Here is a 17,035-nt window from a genome sequence, read left to right on the forward strand (position 1 = left end):
CTAATAGACTGAGAAGATAAGGGAATAGAAGGAACCCATGACCACTGTGCAACTGGGTAGACAGTGGTGCCATTTCTGAGATGGGAAATGCTACAATAGATTAAACTTTGGGGGAAGAAATTATGATTTTAACCTTTAAAATGGTGATTTTGAGGTGATTTTGAGACAATTGAATGGAGATGCCAAATAGTCAACTGGTTATAAGAGTCTGAATTTCAAAGGAGAGGTGGTGGTGGGAAATGTAAATGTAAATCATTCATGTGCAGGTGGTGATTGAAGTAATGGAAATGGGTGAGCTTGCCTAAAGAGAAGGTACAGAGTTCAAAGAGAATTTAGCACTGAGTCTTAGCACTGATATTTCAAAGCCCAGCACTTTTCACTAACCCTGATACTGCAAATTCTAGTCTAAATTGCCATAATCTCTCACCTGGCTTACAGCCTTAGCCTCTTTATTGCTCTGGAAGTGGCAGTGGAGAACCAGTGGGATTTTAGTTGTCTTAGACTGAGTGGCTTAAAGAACAAATATTTTTTTCCTCAAAATTTAGAAGGCTGAGAAGTTCAGGATCAAGGTACGGGCTGGTTAAGTTCTTGCTGAGGACCTTAATCAGATGGCCAACTCTTGCTCTGTCCTCACATGGCAGAGACAGAGGATGAAAGCATTCTTGTGTCTCTGTTTATGAGGGCACTGACCCCATTCATGATGGCTCCATCCTCATGACCTGTTTCCCAAATCTACCTTCAAATATTATCAAATTTGGCTTTGACAGATGAACTTTGGAGACATAAATATTCAGTCCATAATACCAGCATGCCCTCTGCACCCTGAGGTACTTGGTTTGAGCCATCACTTGAAAGGCTCAAGAGAAGTGGGTGTCTTTAGACAAGTTAATGCTAGCGTGGAGAAGGGAAAGCTAGGAAGAGACTGAGTACTCAAAGGAGTTTTCTGATTATACAAAGGAAATTCCTGAATGCCCAGTGACAGGATTTGTAAGGTGGAGCAGATACGATTTGAATTTTTCTTATTAATCAATGAAAACAAGAATGAGAAAATATGGCAATTTTGTATCATCAGTCTCTCTGAAGAAAGATACTGGGCTTAGCGCCCAGGTAACATTTTTCCAGTGGTGAATTTGAATGTACTTCTTGTACATTCTACACATTGGTGTTCCAAAGTCACCAAACATTTATTGAGTAGGTCTTTATGTTAGTAGCTATCAAACATCAGTGTACATAAGAAACATCTGGAGGACTTATTATTATTATTATTAAGGCTACACTTATTAAAAGTGTAGGTTTCCATGATCCATCCAAAAGTTTCTGTTTTGGAGTATGGGAAGGTCTATGAATCTGCACTTGGGCAGTTGACACAAGGGCAGGTGCCTGTTGAGGCAGGCACTGTGCTATGTCTGGTGGTGCACATAGAAATAAGAAATGTCCTCAGTCTCAAAGCACTTAAATAATTTCAATACAATGTGGTAACAAAATCTTTCCAGCATTTCATATGGCCCCAAGCAGAATATTTTTAAATGTTTTTTTAAATATTTATTTATTTTTGGGGCGCCTGGGTGGCGCAGTCGGTTGAGCGTCCGACTTCAGCCAGGTCACGATCTCGCGGTCCGTGAGTTCGAGCCCCGCGTCGGGCTCTGGGCTGATGGCTCGGAGCCTGGAGCCTGCTTCTGATTCTGTGTCTCCCTCTCTCTGCCCCTCCCCCGTTCATGCTCTGTCTCTCTCTCTGTCCCAAAAATAAATAAAAAACGTTGAAAAAAAAATTTAAAAAAAAAAAAAATTTATTTATTTTTGAAAGAGAGAGTGCACGTGGGGGAGGGACAGAAAAAGAGGGAGACACAGAATCTGAAGCAGGCTCCAGTCTCTGAGCTATCAGCACAGAGCCCGATACGGGGCTTGAACCCACGAACCTTGAGATCATGACCTGAGCTGAAGTCGAACACTAAACCGACTGAGTCACCCAGTTGCCTCAGAATATTGATTGTAAATTAAATATAATTAAAATACAGTGTATTTAATACAAATGCTTTTTTGCACCTGTGTAAACGTTGCTGCTAGACCATTATTTTAAATGATTCTATCATTATTTTCAGTTGTTGCTATATTATGCAGATGTGGGATTAAATCAACATCTGATTTTTGGAGTTTTTGGATGTTAGCATTAAATGAATTTGACATTCCACATCTGGTGACTTCCATTATTGTGCCTGTTAAAAGAAAGTAATTTGTGATCTGTATTTTCTTTCTGGTGGGTTTCTGATTATTATCTTCAATATTCAATATTCTTAAAAATTATTATTTTAAATATTCAAACATTTTGAGAAGTCTCATTCAGACCTAGTAAGACATAAGGTTGATGAAGACACAAAGTAGGTTAAAATTGTATATTTGATTTTCTTCTCCAGTAAGTTAATTAGTTACTTTACCACCTGAAATCTAGGTCAGGCTCATTCTGAAGGAATTGTCTCCACATGTTGATGGAAGAAATTTTTTTTTTCTCTCATGATTCACCCAGACTGGAAAATGATAGGATGAGAAATTTCAGACTAAATGTGGGTTTAAATGTTATCATTTAAAATTCCCTGGAAAAAAACAACTCTGTTTATTAAATACAAATGATTATGTCATCATTAAGGAAACAATTTCCTTATGGGAAGAAAAAAATCTATTTCTAGTTCTGAAGAACTCTTCATTTTGAAGTGCCTCTAGAGAGGACCCAGCGACCTGATGAAAGTTGGACAAAGTGAAGTTTGGTAGTGAGTGAGTGTGGGTGATAGAGAAAAATGTCCAAACATCTGGATAAATGTATCCAGGAAATGAGAGAACCAGTAAAACAAAATGATAACAATTCTACCAGTTTAAAAGAGGGAAGTCAAAAGAGACAGTAAATGTTTAAAAACGGATTCACTTCATTTTGATGAAAATTATTGTATTGCTTTCAGATATAGTTGGCTTTATTCTCATTGGCAGACTGTTCCAAGGACTAGAGGAGAACATGGGAGCTATTGTAGAAAGAGCTGGGGCCCGCCTCTGGTGGCATGGGAGTCTGCAGCCTAGTGAGCTGTGGATGACCACTCTGACATTCAAGAACACACCTTATGTAGATAATCTGGAGGTGGTTACAGCATGAACCAATAACTCATAGTCACAACTGAAATTCAATGCAATATGTTTCTAAGTAAAGCATATTTAATAAATTAGCATTATTGAGTTGTCAATCTTTTACTGTTTAATTGACAAGTTCACACTACTTAATGTGGAATGTCATGGGTCTTAGACATAATGAACACCAGTCCTCTCTCCTCTATTCCCAGTATCTGGTTCTAAGAGCCATTAGCCAATGAGCATAGGTCCATTACTGCCCCTGCTTTTAAGCTCCCCAGTAGAGCATGTTACTTGCTTTCAAGGAGTCAGTGAAAATGACATAACAAGTCTGTGGGCATTAACTACTCTCCCACAATATTATTGTTAACCTGGTTGTCTCCTTATTTTTACTTTAAGGGAAGTTTTGCATCCTTTAGATAATTGTATGGCAGAAACTTCTGATTAATTTTTTAGATCTGGGATAGCTAAAATAAATGCTAGATTATTGCAATTAATTTTAGGCTGCATTTTCATCAAAATAAGATGATCTCTTTGAGAATTGGGAAGCTACATAATCTTTCAACTCTATTTTAATCATTTTCATAGTGCAATTTACTGTTTCAAAATAGTGCAGATTACAAAATGTCAAACATATGTGCAAAGGTAAGTACAAAAAGATATTCCAAATAACATGGGGTATCTGACATATTGAATTTTTTTTTATCCCATGGTTTTTCTCCAGTAGAGTTTGAAATCTAGTCTTGTGTATAAATATACATAAACAAACTTTATATATTCATATTATTTAGTGTATGTTACAGTGGAAAATATATTGACAGTTAATACATATTATGCAGTTAAATAGTTATACAACCTTGCACAAGTTAACTTAACTTTTCTGCCAGAAGAAATTTTTTTAAATCTGTCAGTTATTTAGATAATTCTTCAAATTTTTTGATATTGCTTGTACTGGGCTCTTCAATGTGGCAAAGATTTTGGAATTACAAGTTTCTAATGGATTTTGAGAGGTTTTTGAATAGAGTAAAATTAAGTTACATAAAAAAATAATGCTTTTATGAGATTATTCTAATGGAAACTAAGACTGAGAGAGATTAATATCTGTCAATTACACACTGACAGTCTGAGACTTTTATCCCTTTATTTCTGAATCAAAATGCTGTATTCTTTTCTATTTCCATGGAGCTCTCAAGAATTTTATGAGCAGTCAAGTATTCAGTTACTCATCATATGTTGCTTATGTGACTTCAGACAAATAAAAAAACATCTTGTTTTATAGGGAATGGCATTGTTGATTATTAAGTCTCCATTCCAGTCACTCTCTGTGTATTGATCTCCTTCTAATAGTAGCTTGCCATGGAGGGGAAAAAGAACATGGGTTTTGAGGAAGACATATTTTGGTTTGGAACCTTTCAAACATTATTTACTCTGGCAAATGCAAATAAAATGAACCTTCCAAAGCTTTTGTGAAAATTATAGACAGAGTTTGTATAATTGTTGCATCCAGCACCTTATTTTGCCTCCTTCTACCACTGGTTTCCATCCTAGGGTCCTTTCCAGAAACTCATTCCCCCTTATGAAGCCTGAATTTCTCCACCTGAGGCAAAGAGAAATCTATTGATCCTCAAGGGAGTGTTATAGGGTGTAAATTTTTGTGCTTTCAAGAATATTCACATTTAAAAAAAGAACAATTGGTAATGGTGGAATACCAGGAACCAGGAAGATGAAGAAAACTAATAGGCCAGTTTTTCCTTTTTAATGTTTTCCAAATAACACTAAGCCGGCAACCAAGTCATCCACTAGTGCACAAGTCACTTGTCCTTGGAGTGTAATGATTCTGATTGGGAAAGCAGAAAGTTAATAGCACTATAGCTTCAATTTAAGGAAACTAGAAGTTTAAATTACCTTTCAAGTTGACTGAATCAAATGCCCACAAATAACAGCTATATAGGAGTTACTTCTTTAAGAGCTATATTCTTAGAAAATATTTTGAGTATATAATTCACCAGTCTTCCAAACCTTATAAGAATATAGAATGAGAAAAATAAATTACATTTCTTCCCCATCTTTGAGTGTTGGTGTTCTCTGTGAGGCTTGCTGGTTGATGGCTTTGCCAGGGCTCCATTTCTGATTAATACTAGGCTGTTATTCTCAAATGTCAGAATTTATATTGGATGCAAAGCTCTGTGTAGCACACAGGCTTGAAATCCTTCAAGTTTTTTTCGCTTTTTCTACAAACACTTGGTGTCCTTTGTGTATTTGACGACATGGCTTCCTGTTCTTGAAGAGGTTAGTGGTTCGCAGCTGCAAAGTGGAATTTAAGAGTTTGGTAGAGTGAAATTTAAGAGTTTGATATATACTTGGGTTCTAGGGCTGCAAATATACTGTCTTTATCTCATCCAAACATTGAATGAAGTGGTCATTTTATGAAAGAAAACAAATCCAGAAACCAGAATACACTCTAAGACTCAAGAATGTACAAAATAAGATTTTAGATGACAGTTATCTATTGAAAAATACACAAGTTACCATTTTTTTCCAAAAATGTTTTCGAATATATTTTTTTGCAGAACTTCTACCAGGAACTTGTATGCATATTACACATATTCCCGTTATGTGACGGGAATATACACAATGGATTGGAAAGCCAAGACCAATGGCAATGATCGTGAAAACTTGCTTTGGGTCAGACAGAGTGGGCTTACTTACTTAAGAAACTTGTAGTTTTGTTGAAAGGTTTGTTTACAAAATCTTCTTACTATAGTTCACTGAGTTAGATGGTTGCTAGGTAGTCTAATCTGGGAAGCTCTAAAGTTATACCTTTACACATAACTCTCAGTAGAAATCATAGAATCCTTTCCTCCCCCTAATTAGTGTCAAGTGCTCTATCTTATCTCAGTTACGTTTTCTGGTTAATAGAATATTAGAAATGACATCAAGGGGCAGCATAACTGTGGTTTATGGCCTTTGGAGTCAGGCAGCCTAAGACTGTACCCCAGCTCTGTCTCTGATAAGCTGTCCCACCATGAGTAATTTGATCTTGCTGAGCTCAGTTTGCTCATCTGCAAAATAGAGATAATAATATTTTGAGCCTCTCAGCATTTTTGTGAGAAATAAATGAGACATTGCATGTAAAGCATGTAGTGAATGGAACATATTAGTTAAGTAAATAATCATAGTGGTGAGGATGATGATCTAAATTAATATATTAATATTGTAGACTATTTTCAAGTTTGTGGGAGCCATATGTCACTGCATATTCTTTTCTCCCAAGACATAGAATTGGCTTAGAATGATATAGTGAATTATTTTAAACAAAGGTGACACATCGTAAATATATCATTATCATTTTTTCATATTTTTGTATTTATAATAAAGGTTCAAATCCAAGCTTTTATGTATAACTTTTTAATATTCAATCTTTTAAGACTCCAGGATTTAGTTAGTGGCATACATCATTCCTCTGTCAGTATAGAGGAAGTTAAAAGTTTTAGGAAGTTAGAATGTAAAGAAATAATGTGAAGGCTTAAATGAATAATTTTTTTTCTCTTTTCTTTTTCATTTTTTTTTTGTAACAAAATTAAACTTACTTAGCTAACGGGTTCAATTTAAAGAAGTAAATGGAAGAGGAAGAATGAAATAATTACCCTTGAAAACAGAATCAGCTTTGCTTGTTCAGATTTCCAAATTGCCTTAGCTCCTTTAGCGGCTCTAAAGAAGTAAACAATACCATTTACTTCTGCCAACCAGGAAAGCACTTATCTCCACTTTCCTTGTGTCAAAGAGCCTTGATTAAACAATTAAGATCCTATTTAAGATTTGAATCAGAGACCCATGGAAGGAGAAAGTCTGTCCATAGACATGAGCCTGCCACGTTTCAGTATGTGCCAGACATTTGGTTTTGGTTGAATGAATTGGCAAGTGGGGTCTAGATTTTCTAAAAAAATTAATTATTGCACTGATTTGGTAAAAGTGGTTGAGATAATTTGGGGCAGAGATTAGGCTATACGCTGACCATCTGTGATTTATGTGATAAGCCAATCCCTCCAGCATTTCTCAGGAAATTGACTATTAAAACATGTAATGAGTAAATGATTGCAAAATGACTAAATTTTGGTAAATAGTGCTTATTTATGCAAATTGTTATTGCAATTAAGATGTAAATTCTTTCTAGTGTAATTCATAATTCTTCCAAAAATACTTTATCTTAATATTCTACTTTTCCTTTTGATAGCAGAAAAATTATTTCCTTTACATGGATAATATGATACGTTGGGTAGATAGGGTTTACCTAGGTTGTAATTTGGTTTCTTAAAACCAAGAAGTATATATTTTCATAACTGTGATTATCAGTTAGCATTTTCCTTAATCCACATATTGAATGTTCTGTGAAACAAATGATAAAGCCATAGTTTCACAGTTTATAAGTCTCTATGACAAATATGGAAAATGTTTATTTTCAATCTTCAAGCAGGGTCAGATCTCCAGTCAAAGTCTTTATTTCTCCCTTTTCTTTGTCCTTTATTCAGACTCAAAACAATGGGATGGTCTTACTCTTCCTCCCTCTGCCCTTATACTCAGCAACCTGAGACTGTTGAGAGATGATTCATCTTATTTCTGTGCTTTTCTTTCACTCCACAATATGTGAATGTCTCATCTGATGCAATCACGTCCTGTCAATCTTGCCTCCACGTTGTACCCACAGCTAGCAGACTAAACTTCCCAGGCACCAGTGCACACCTACCTGTGTGCAAGGGTCCTGCAGACTTCCTATTTCCTGGCGAAAACTTTCGTATTCAGACTCACAAATATTACCACTTATACTTGTATTCTCCTTTAATGATACTTACACAGCCCCCTGCCCCTGCCAGAGTGGTTGCCTGTGCTCCAGTTCTTGCTCTGTGCCTCACTCCCATGACATCATCCCCACCCTGCCTCTCAGGATGTTGACATCCTCCCACCATTCTGGATCCAGTTTAAGGTTATCTCTTCCTAGAAAACTTCCTAGACTTCCCCACGATTTATCTTTCCTGTTCCCTTTCTTTTCTAAGTCCCAGAAATCTTTTTGTGTCTGTCACTAGATAGGTAACTAGCTTTTGAGAGGGAAGGTGGCAGACAGAGAACTAACCTCTCCTGAGCATCTGTCATGAAGCATTATGATGCAGCCTTGCATATGTGTCAGCTAATTGTCACCACCTCTGAAAGTAGGGGCTCAGGGAGGTCAAGTGATTTTTATATAAACATTTAGCTGAAGTGGTTTGTTCAGAGTTTAAAATCAAGTCATCTGACCTCAAAATTCAAATTCTTTTTTTTAAATCATCTTAGCCAATCACTCCAAATATAGTAAATGAAGGAGAGGGTCTTTCATTTGAAATTTCTATTCATCGTTCATTGGCCAATACATATCTAGCGGGCCCTTATTATGTGGTAGACACTGTTGTATAAGCTCTGGGGGGGGGGGTATTCCGATGGTGATGATGGTAGTGGTAGTAGTTGTTAACATATTTATAGGAGTTGTGTGCCAAGCACAGTTCTAAATAATCTATATATTATATCTAATTTCTTCTTGGCAATGATTCCATGAGGAAGGTTCTAGCATTGTTCTTTTTATACTTGAGGAAACAGGTATAGAGAAGGTAAGGGGCTTGTTCAACAACACGTAGTAATGAGCAGCACTGGATTTGATTTAGGAGCACTGGCTCCTAAGCACAGTACTGGCCTGATCCTCAAACAAAGAAGACCTAATCCTTGTCTTCAAGATGACAGGACTAGTATGTTGTATCAGTTTATTTTATTTTTATCCATGAATAGTTAAGTAGGGCAATGAGTAAGATATATAAATGTTTTATTATTTACATATCTCATTCTATAAGATTTGGATTAAGGACTTTCTTCATTCTTTTGAATACCTTAAATAAATGATAATTTATTTTTATTTTTATTATTTTTTTAATATTTATTTTTGTGTGAGAGAGAGAGAGAGAGCATGAGTGAGGGAGGGGCAGAGAGAGAGGGAGACACAGAATCTGAAACAGGTTCCAGGCTCTAAGCTGTCAACACAGAGCCCGAGGTGGGGCTCGAACTCACGAACTGTGAGATCATGACCTGAGCCAAAGTCAGACGCTTAACTGACTGAGCCACCCAGGTTCCCCTATGAGAATTTATTTTTTAAAAATTTTTACTTAATTTTGAGAGCGAGTGAGCACAAGTGGGGGAGGGGCAGAAAGAGAGGGAGAAAGAAAGGGAGGATCCCAAGCAGGCTCCACAACATCAGCACGGAGCCCGACATAGGGCTCCATTCATGAGGTCATGACCTGAGCCGAAATCAGGAGTCTGAGGCATAACTGACTGAACCACCCAGGCGGCCCTTAAATAAATGGTAATTTAAATAGGTAGCATTTCCCTCAGTCTTTAAAAAGTCAAACTACAGATCTAAATTTCAGATGTAAACCGTCCCTAAGATATCATTTGTCCCATGGCCATGACAAAGCTTGAGTAAACATTTACTCATTGACTAACATTAACTTTACTCAAGTTGGCAAAATCAACAAATAATGTCAGAAAGCTATTTTGTCATCTAATTTGGATTAGATCTATGATATTCTTGAAGGCTTTTTTGAGTATGAATATATATTCTCCAAATTGTTTGCTTGTATTATCCAATCCCAACTAACGCAAAGGTTGACTAAAAAAACAGTTAGTAAAATGCTGTAAAATAATAAGTGCTACATTTAACAAAGTTTGTAGAGGACACATGCCCTGTGAGTTCTTTCTCTCATGACTTGACAGCTATCGTAAAAGAAGAGCAGAGGATCTCCTTACTTCTGTCTGTAGGGATGTGTGCCTACACATGGACAACACGGCAGCCTACAGCTGGACTCCCAAGGCATTGCTGGCTTCACGCAGATACTGTGAAAACTGTAAAAGGTCCTCTTATCTTTCCAAATGGCTTCAAAACCTCTTTTCCATCTCAAACGGTATCTATATCTACTTGGAGTCCCTGACTCATATGTTAGGGCGAACTTTTCTTTTTATACTCATCCTTATGGTAATAACAAAAAACATTTCCAGGAGAAAAATGAATATTTTTGCGTATGCATTGGCTTGTGTTTAAATGTTTATTTATTTTTGAGAGAGAGAGAGAGAGGAAGACAGAGTGTGAGTGTGAGCAGGGGAGGGGCAGAGAGAGGGAGACCCAGAATCCGAAGCAGGCTTCAGGCTCTGAGCTGTCAGCCCAGAGCCCAATGCAGGGCTTGAACCCACGAACTGTGAGTTCGTGACCTGAGCTGAAGTTGGACACTTAACCGATTGAGCCAGCCAGGCGCTACTGCATTGGCTTGTATTTAAAGGCTATGTTATTTCCTGGATTCTAGAGTTATGGTACATTTTGAAGGATAAGCCGGCTGGGCTTTGTTTAGACTTGAGCAGTTGAGGAAAATGCAGCACTGTTGGTAGATGACCATCCCTATCCATTTTCTTCTAGAAAGAACAGTCCTATCAGAAGTGCCATTTTCATTTTCACATCTACCCTCAGGCTCAGTAAATGAAGAAGGCAAGGAACATTTATTAAGCATAAGTACCTGCCATAAACTACACCAGCCCTTGATGAACACATCATCTTGATGATGACTTTATTTAATAATTCATAGGACCTAATGAGATTGGCATGTTATTGTATTCATTTTATAGAGACGCAAAATGAGAGTTAAAGTCAGCCTCAAAGCAGCATATTTGGGGTGCCACAACCCTAATCCGAATTAACTTTAACAAAAAAAAAAAAAAGAGAGAGAGAGAGTTTGGACCAGTGGTACCTGGTGAGGGTGGAGATGGGACCTACCACAAACACAAATTGATTCAGTGTCATGGATGTTTTCTCTCTTGCTCCTGGTTCCATTTGCCTCCTTCTCCCTCTCTGGCATATATCTCAGTTACGTTTTCTTCTGTGAGTTGCCCTCACTTTTTGTTTGTTTGTTTGTTTGTTTTCAACTAGACATGGGCCTTCTTTATAAAAGGCAATTGATAAGGAGGCTGTGTTGCCATTAACTATGTGAGACATTTGTAGAGAGCCCTGTGTTCTCTTAGGAGGAGCCTCAATGGTAAGTTGAATGGCTTGAAACTGAGATGACCTTCTCGCTGTCCTTCTTAGATGCCTACCCAGGGACCATTCACACCCTTCTCTCTCATCTCATTTTGCCTTTACATATCTCCCCTAATAATTCCTAATTTATCTGTACCTTTAGGAACCAATGCCAGCTAAGAGAGATAAACTATAATTGTCTGCCTGAGTTTCACCATTTGAAATAAAAAAGCTAAGCTCTAAAAGTGAAAGGGAAAACAAAATTGCAAATACAAAACGTTACCATCAAAGAACTTGCAAATCATTCCCCCACACATCTGTAATGGGGAAAAGGTGAAAGGATGAAGATACGTCAGAAAACTGAGCTTCAATTTAAATGTACTGCTTATTTCTAAGGGGCATTGGCATTGTTCTTTGATAAGTTAAGTGAGAAATTCTAAGAAGATTTCAAGTGGAGAAGGTGGCAACCAATTAGCACCTCAATAGTCACCTGCTTATACCTTCTCTAACTCTTGCAGCCTGGGCAGGTGGCTCTTTTAAGTTTAGCCACTCCAGGAGAAAGGGCATTTCTCTTGAATGTCTGAAAAAGACCACTTCAAGGAAAGGGCTCTTATTCACTTGCTTGGGTTACATGCCTGTTTCTGGACCTATTGTTGCAATTAGGGTCATAAGATACTGTGATTGGTCAGGCCCAGTCAGTATAGGGGTTCCTCCTGGTGGGCTGTGTGCATGAGTATCTGTGTATGTGGCTTTATTTTACATCAAAATGTTTGTATATAAAATTAAGGCTGAAGATAAATATTTTGAACTTTTTCTACTGACTTTTTAAAAATAGTTTTGGCAGGGGCGCTTGGGTGGCTCAGTCGGTTGGGCGTCCGCCTTCAGCTCAGGTCATGATCTCATGATTTGTGGGTTCGAGCCCCACATCGGGCACTGTGCTGACAGCTCAGAGCCTGGAGCCTGTTTAAGATTCTGTGTTTCCTCTCTCTCTCCCCCTCCCCTGCTCACTCTCTTTCTCAAAAATAAACACTAAAAATTTTTTTTTAAATACTTTTGATGTATTTTAGTGATAATGGATAGCTATCACAAAGTATCTAAAGATAGTTATAAATTTGTTACAAAAATGAGTATTTAATTCTAGAAACTGTACCTTATTGCTCAAGGGGATTTTTAGAGTCAACAAGATGCCTTCTTCAGCAAATGTGCCTTGAGATGTAGCATAGATCCTGACAGGAAAAAATAAAAACTCAAAAATTTTCCTGAGAGATAATCCTACTCCAGTTTATAGGAAGAAAATGTTATTCTGTGGATCCAATAGAGTCACTATACAGATATTTTCACATATGCTAATTTTTCCATTGACATTTAATTTTTAGTTTAACAGGACAAACTGAAACTTTTTTTTTTTGAGGAAAGGAGAGTAATTTCAGATTATAATTACTACTATTATTCATATTTCTGGTGTGTAATGTGTTTTTAAAAATAAAAGCCTTTTCCTAAGAATTGTTGCTCAGAGTATGTAACTGAGCATGAAAAGAGAAAGAAGGTTCTGGTCAGCATCCTAGACCCTCCTATGTACCTTGAAAATAGGATTTGGCAGTTTCTTAAGTTTTTGTAAAACATAATTCTTGTTTCAATTCATGTTGTAAATGAGCAATTTGGTATGTTTTGAGGTGATCTCAGTAAGATGAGTGCAGCGTGACCTTCAGGTGCAGAAAAGTAGTAGGTAAGTAAAGCGACTAAAGCTTTCTACCACTTTTTGTTGAGGCGGGATATTTTTCCATGAAAAATGGTTCTTCAGCCATGGTCAGAGGCTGCTAGCAAAACAGATTCTGAAAACCTAGACTGATCTGGAGAAATCATTAACCTGCTATGATTGTGGTCAGACTGAAGACAAACCGAGAGCATTGCTTTGTCCAAAATACATATCTGGGCTGTCTGACGTATACTGCCAAGGGAGGTGTTGTTCCTTTGGAGCTAGGGTTTAGAATGGGCTTTGATTCTAAGCTATAAATGTGCATAAGAAAAGGCAAGATGGACTCTTCGACTTAGTTCTGTGGGATCTCATCTGGTTCTATTACTTTACTCCTTTAGTAGGCTTATTTCTAAACTAAATTCATTCATTTAATAGATCTTTCCTGAGTATTTACACCAAATCTAAGCATAGGGATGTTAAAAGATGAATAAGAAAGAGTGCCATGGATGCTGTATAATTCACACAGTACTTTCAGGCTGTTCTCACAGAACTTATGTTCCAGTGTAGAGCAACAGAAAACAAACAAATGATCCCTATGCAAATATGACAGAGATTTCAAGGGGTGATACATGATTGGGATTAAAATTAAGCAATGTAAGAGAATTGAGAGTGGCCTGAGTCAGTCCTGTCTTAGATAGGGTGATCTGACGAGGTGAGACTGAATTTAGTGAAAAGAGCCACATTAACACCTGGATAAAGAGCGTGCTAGCCAGAGGGGAGAGCAAGTACAGCAGCCATGAGGCAGGACCATTTTTTGGTGGTAGATTTGAAAAGGAGCAGGGAAGCCAGCATGACTGTAGGCGAAACCACAGGCAGCATGGGAGAAGAAGAGATTTGAGAAGTAGTTGGTGAGTCTGGGTCGGGCTTTGTAGTCTGAGGTATGGGTTTAGAGTGAGACGGAAAGGTATGGGAGAAGAGAGCTTGATCAGAACATGATCTGACTTAGGTTCTGCAAGGATCCCCGTAGGGTGGGATGGGGTTGGGGAAGGTAGAATCAACCTCTGGAAGCTGTTGCAGCAGTCCCACGGAGGACAATTTAACTTGGATTAGGATTAGTGCTGGAGTGGGAAGAAGAGGTTGGATTCAGAATATATTTTGAGGGTAGAGCAAGGTGATTTGTTGATTGATGAGTTGGTTATAGGATGTGAAAGAAGTCAAGGATGACCTTAAGACTTTCATCTAAGCTGTGGAATTATCACTTGCTAATATGAATAAGACTGAAGAGAGGTAGGCATTTGGGAGATGATTAGAAATCAACAGCTCAGTTTTGGATACACTGTTTTCTCACACTCTTTTACATACACACATACACACAGCTAAGCAGAAGTGTTTGCATAGATAGTTGAACACATAAGTTTGAAGTTCAAGGAATAGGTCCACCTGGAATGGGAATTGTTAGTATATGGACGGTATTTAGGCCATGGGACTAGATTAGGGACCCAGAGGGTGAACTTTGCATGACCTTCAGATGCGATAGACTATGATTAAAAGTATGGTAAGAACACAGCCTCACACTACCTTTAAGTTATTTATATCAAATTAAAGATTCATCTATTCCTATTCATTCGTTTATTCATCCACTATCATTTTTTTGATAAATATATATTTGGTGCCCAGCCAAGCACAATACCAAGGACACATTGAGTAAAAGCACTGACACACTTAACTTGCACAATTCTACGCTGTAAAGTTCCTCTCCACTCCAAAGTATCAAAACCATTATGATACCAATGATTAGCTTGTAATAGATATTTCACTTTTAATTCCTATTTCTTTTATTAACCTATTTGTTCCTGAAGAATAAGGGTAAATACCATGTTGTTAGAATTGTCTGATATGTGGCTATAAATGCTTGGTTTGGTTATATAATGGATGTAGTCCTAATATCTTGAGTGGAAATAAGATTTTTAAAATTCACATTTTAAATCTCTGAAAAGAGTTTAGTTTTTTAAAAAAATTATCCTGGTACTTTCAAATCTTAGAAAATAGCATATATGTGTTTTGGTCTCCCAATAGAATGCTGAATTTGGAATCTTTGGCTGTCTTTAGTAAAAAAATTCAGGGGGAAAAAATGAATTTATTTTAGTATAGGCCAGGAGTGTCTGAAAATAAGTTAACTGCACATTTTCCATATAGTTTGTAAAATATGGTTTCATGACTCATGAGACAAGGTAAGCTTTAGTAAATCCACTGGGTTGAATAAACATGAGTTTCTAGAAGAGGTGATTGCAGAAATGGAGAAGGAGGTAACACAAAAGAAATGTGAATGATGATGTTTATTTATAGTGTAACAACCTGCCATGGTCTGATTGGGGTTAACCCAGAGCCTGATCTTTTCTTGGGAAATGAAGGCTGTTTCCCAAGGGATACCCAAGCTTAGGGCCAGAGTCTTTCTAGCCAGACTTTTTTTTTTTCCTGGCTCACACAGGCTGCCATCCACTTCAGTCCAGAAAGTGAAACATTAATGACTCTTCACGTAAAAAGTTATAAAATTACTGGAAAGAGAAATTGGACAGATGCTCTGGCCCTTTTCAGATATTTACAAAACTAAAGCCCAGCTAAGACTTCACCAGCAATAGGTCCAACTCAATAGGTCAGAAACCACTTCCATATAATTTCAGCTATAGGCTGTGTATCCCTAATTTTCGGTGATTTTAATCAGTTCAGGCACCAATCAGTCATTTCAGTGAGGGGAGAGACACAAAGCACACACGCAAATACACAAACAAAAATGGTCAAGGTAGTTTTTTATTTGTCTGATTTACTTCTGTGGAGATATATGTATATTGGCTTGTACATTTTTTAAGTTGTAACTTTTAAGTTGTAAAACATTGTTATATATATACATACATATGTGTGTGTGTGTGTGTGTGTGTGTGTGTGTGTGTGTAGGCTTGTACATTTTTTAAGTTTACCTGTTTACTATAAGAGGTTACATGTCTGCTCCTGTGGGCTCTGCTGTAAGAATAAGGTATCCAGCCTTTCTCTCATCCAGATAATTTTGCACCATTCTGCTGGAACGATTATCCCAGCATGTTGTCAAAGCTAAGAGACACAAGCTAAGAAATCTTTAGTGCCTCCCATGTCTACATAATAAAGCTATACTTTTTTAGCCTGGCATTCAAAACCCTTTACAAGGTGGCCTCTGAGTACCTTTTACTTATTTAACAATTTAGTTTTTAAGCTCCTGCTATATGCTCAGCATTGTTCTTGGAGCTGAGTATAGAGCAATGTACTAGAGTGTCATGTCCTCATGGGACCTTATAATCTACTGTGAAAAGCCTGGTATTAAGCAAATGGTCACACAAATAATTACTTACAAAGTGAAAACAAGAACATGCAATGAAAACTGAAAGGCGCCCTTGGATTTGGCAATTAGGTCATTGACATCAGTCTCTTATGCTGTTTCAGGAACAGAAGACCAGTTTTATTTAGGAGCAAGAAGGAATATCTAGAAAACATATAGGCTTTGGAGGGAGAAGTATGAACTTTGCACCAATCCTTTGCTGATCTATGGCTGGATTCTGGTTCTTCCCTTACATTTGCTTTGATACAGTCTATGTTTTTCTGTGATTGTTTAGCAGTTACATGGAAAAATATTTCTACTCCACAAATGTTTACAACATGGGACAAAAATAAATCTAAAGTTCCGCTGCTCAAGCTGGGTGGGGTGGGATTGTTATCTCCCCAGCAATCACCAGTTCCTAGAACTTGAACCCCAGCATCTTCCGATGCTGTAGCATACCTTTTGCCAGAACACTGGGTGTATACTTTCTTAAGTCAGTATACATTAAGTACCTTTGCTCATTTAAAGGAATACTTTTGACTTACTCTGATACAGCTGATTAGTTAGCTATAAGATGTATGCTTCCACATAGAATATGTTTGAAAATTTCTGGTTCTTTAACATGATTATCGATATCATCTTCCCAGTCTAGCAATGTAGAATCTATAAATCTGTTGGGGGACAGTTGGATGTTATAGTCCCTGTTCTTACTCTGCTGTAAGGTAACTTCTTTGGGGCTTTTATCCTAGTTAATGCCATTATGACCTTAAGGGACATGAGATCCAACCCCGTTGAAGTTCTGGACTAA

The 17,035-nt window shown here is 37.4% G+C and overlaps 1 long non-coding RNA gene across 1 annotated transcript; it reads right to left on the reverse strand.

Moving 5' to 3' along the window:
* Nucleotides 1-4,835: 4,835 nt before the first annotated feature.
* LOC122231400 lies at nucleotides 4,836-8,005 on the reverse strand. The gene is made up of 3 exons (XR_006208647.1): nucleotides 7,959-8,005; nucleotides 5,162-5,412; nucleotides 4,836-4,945 (listed from the first exon to the last, which is right to left on the reverse strand). It is a non-coding gene; the product is annotated as an uncharacterized LOC122231400 (long non-coding RNA).
* Nucleotides 8,006-17,035: the final 9,030 nt, after the last annotated feature.

This window comes from Panthera tigris, chromosome A1 (assembly GCF_018350195.1).
Source record: "Panthera tigris isolate Pti1 chromosome A1, P.tigris_Pti1_mat1.1, whole genome shotgun sequence".
NCBI classification, from domain to species: Eukaryota; Metazoa; Chordata; class Mammalia; order Carnivora; family Felidae; genus Panthera; species Panthera tigris.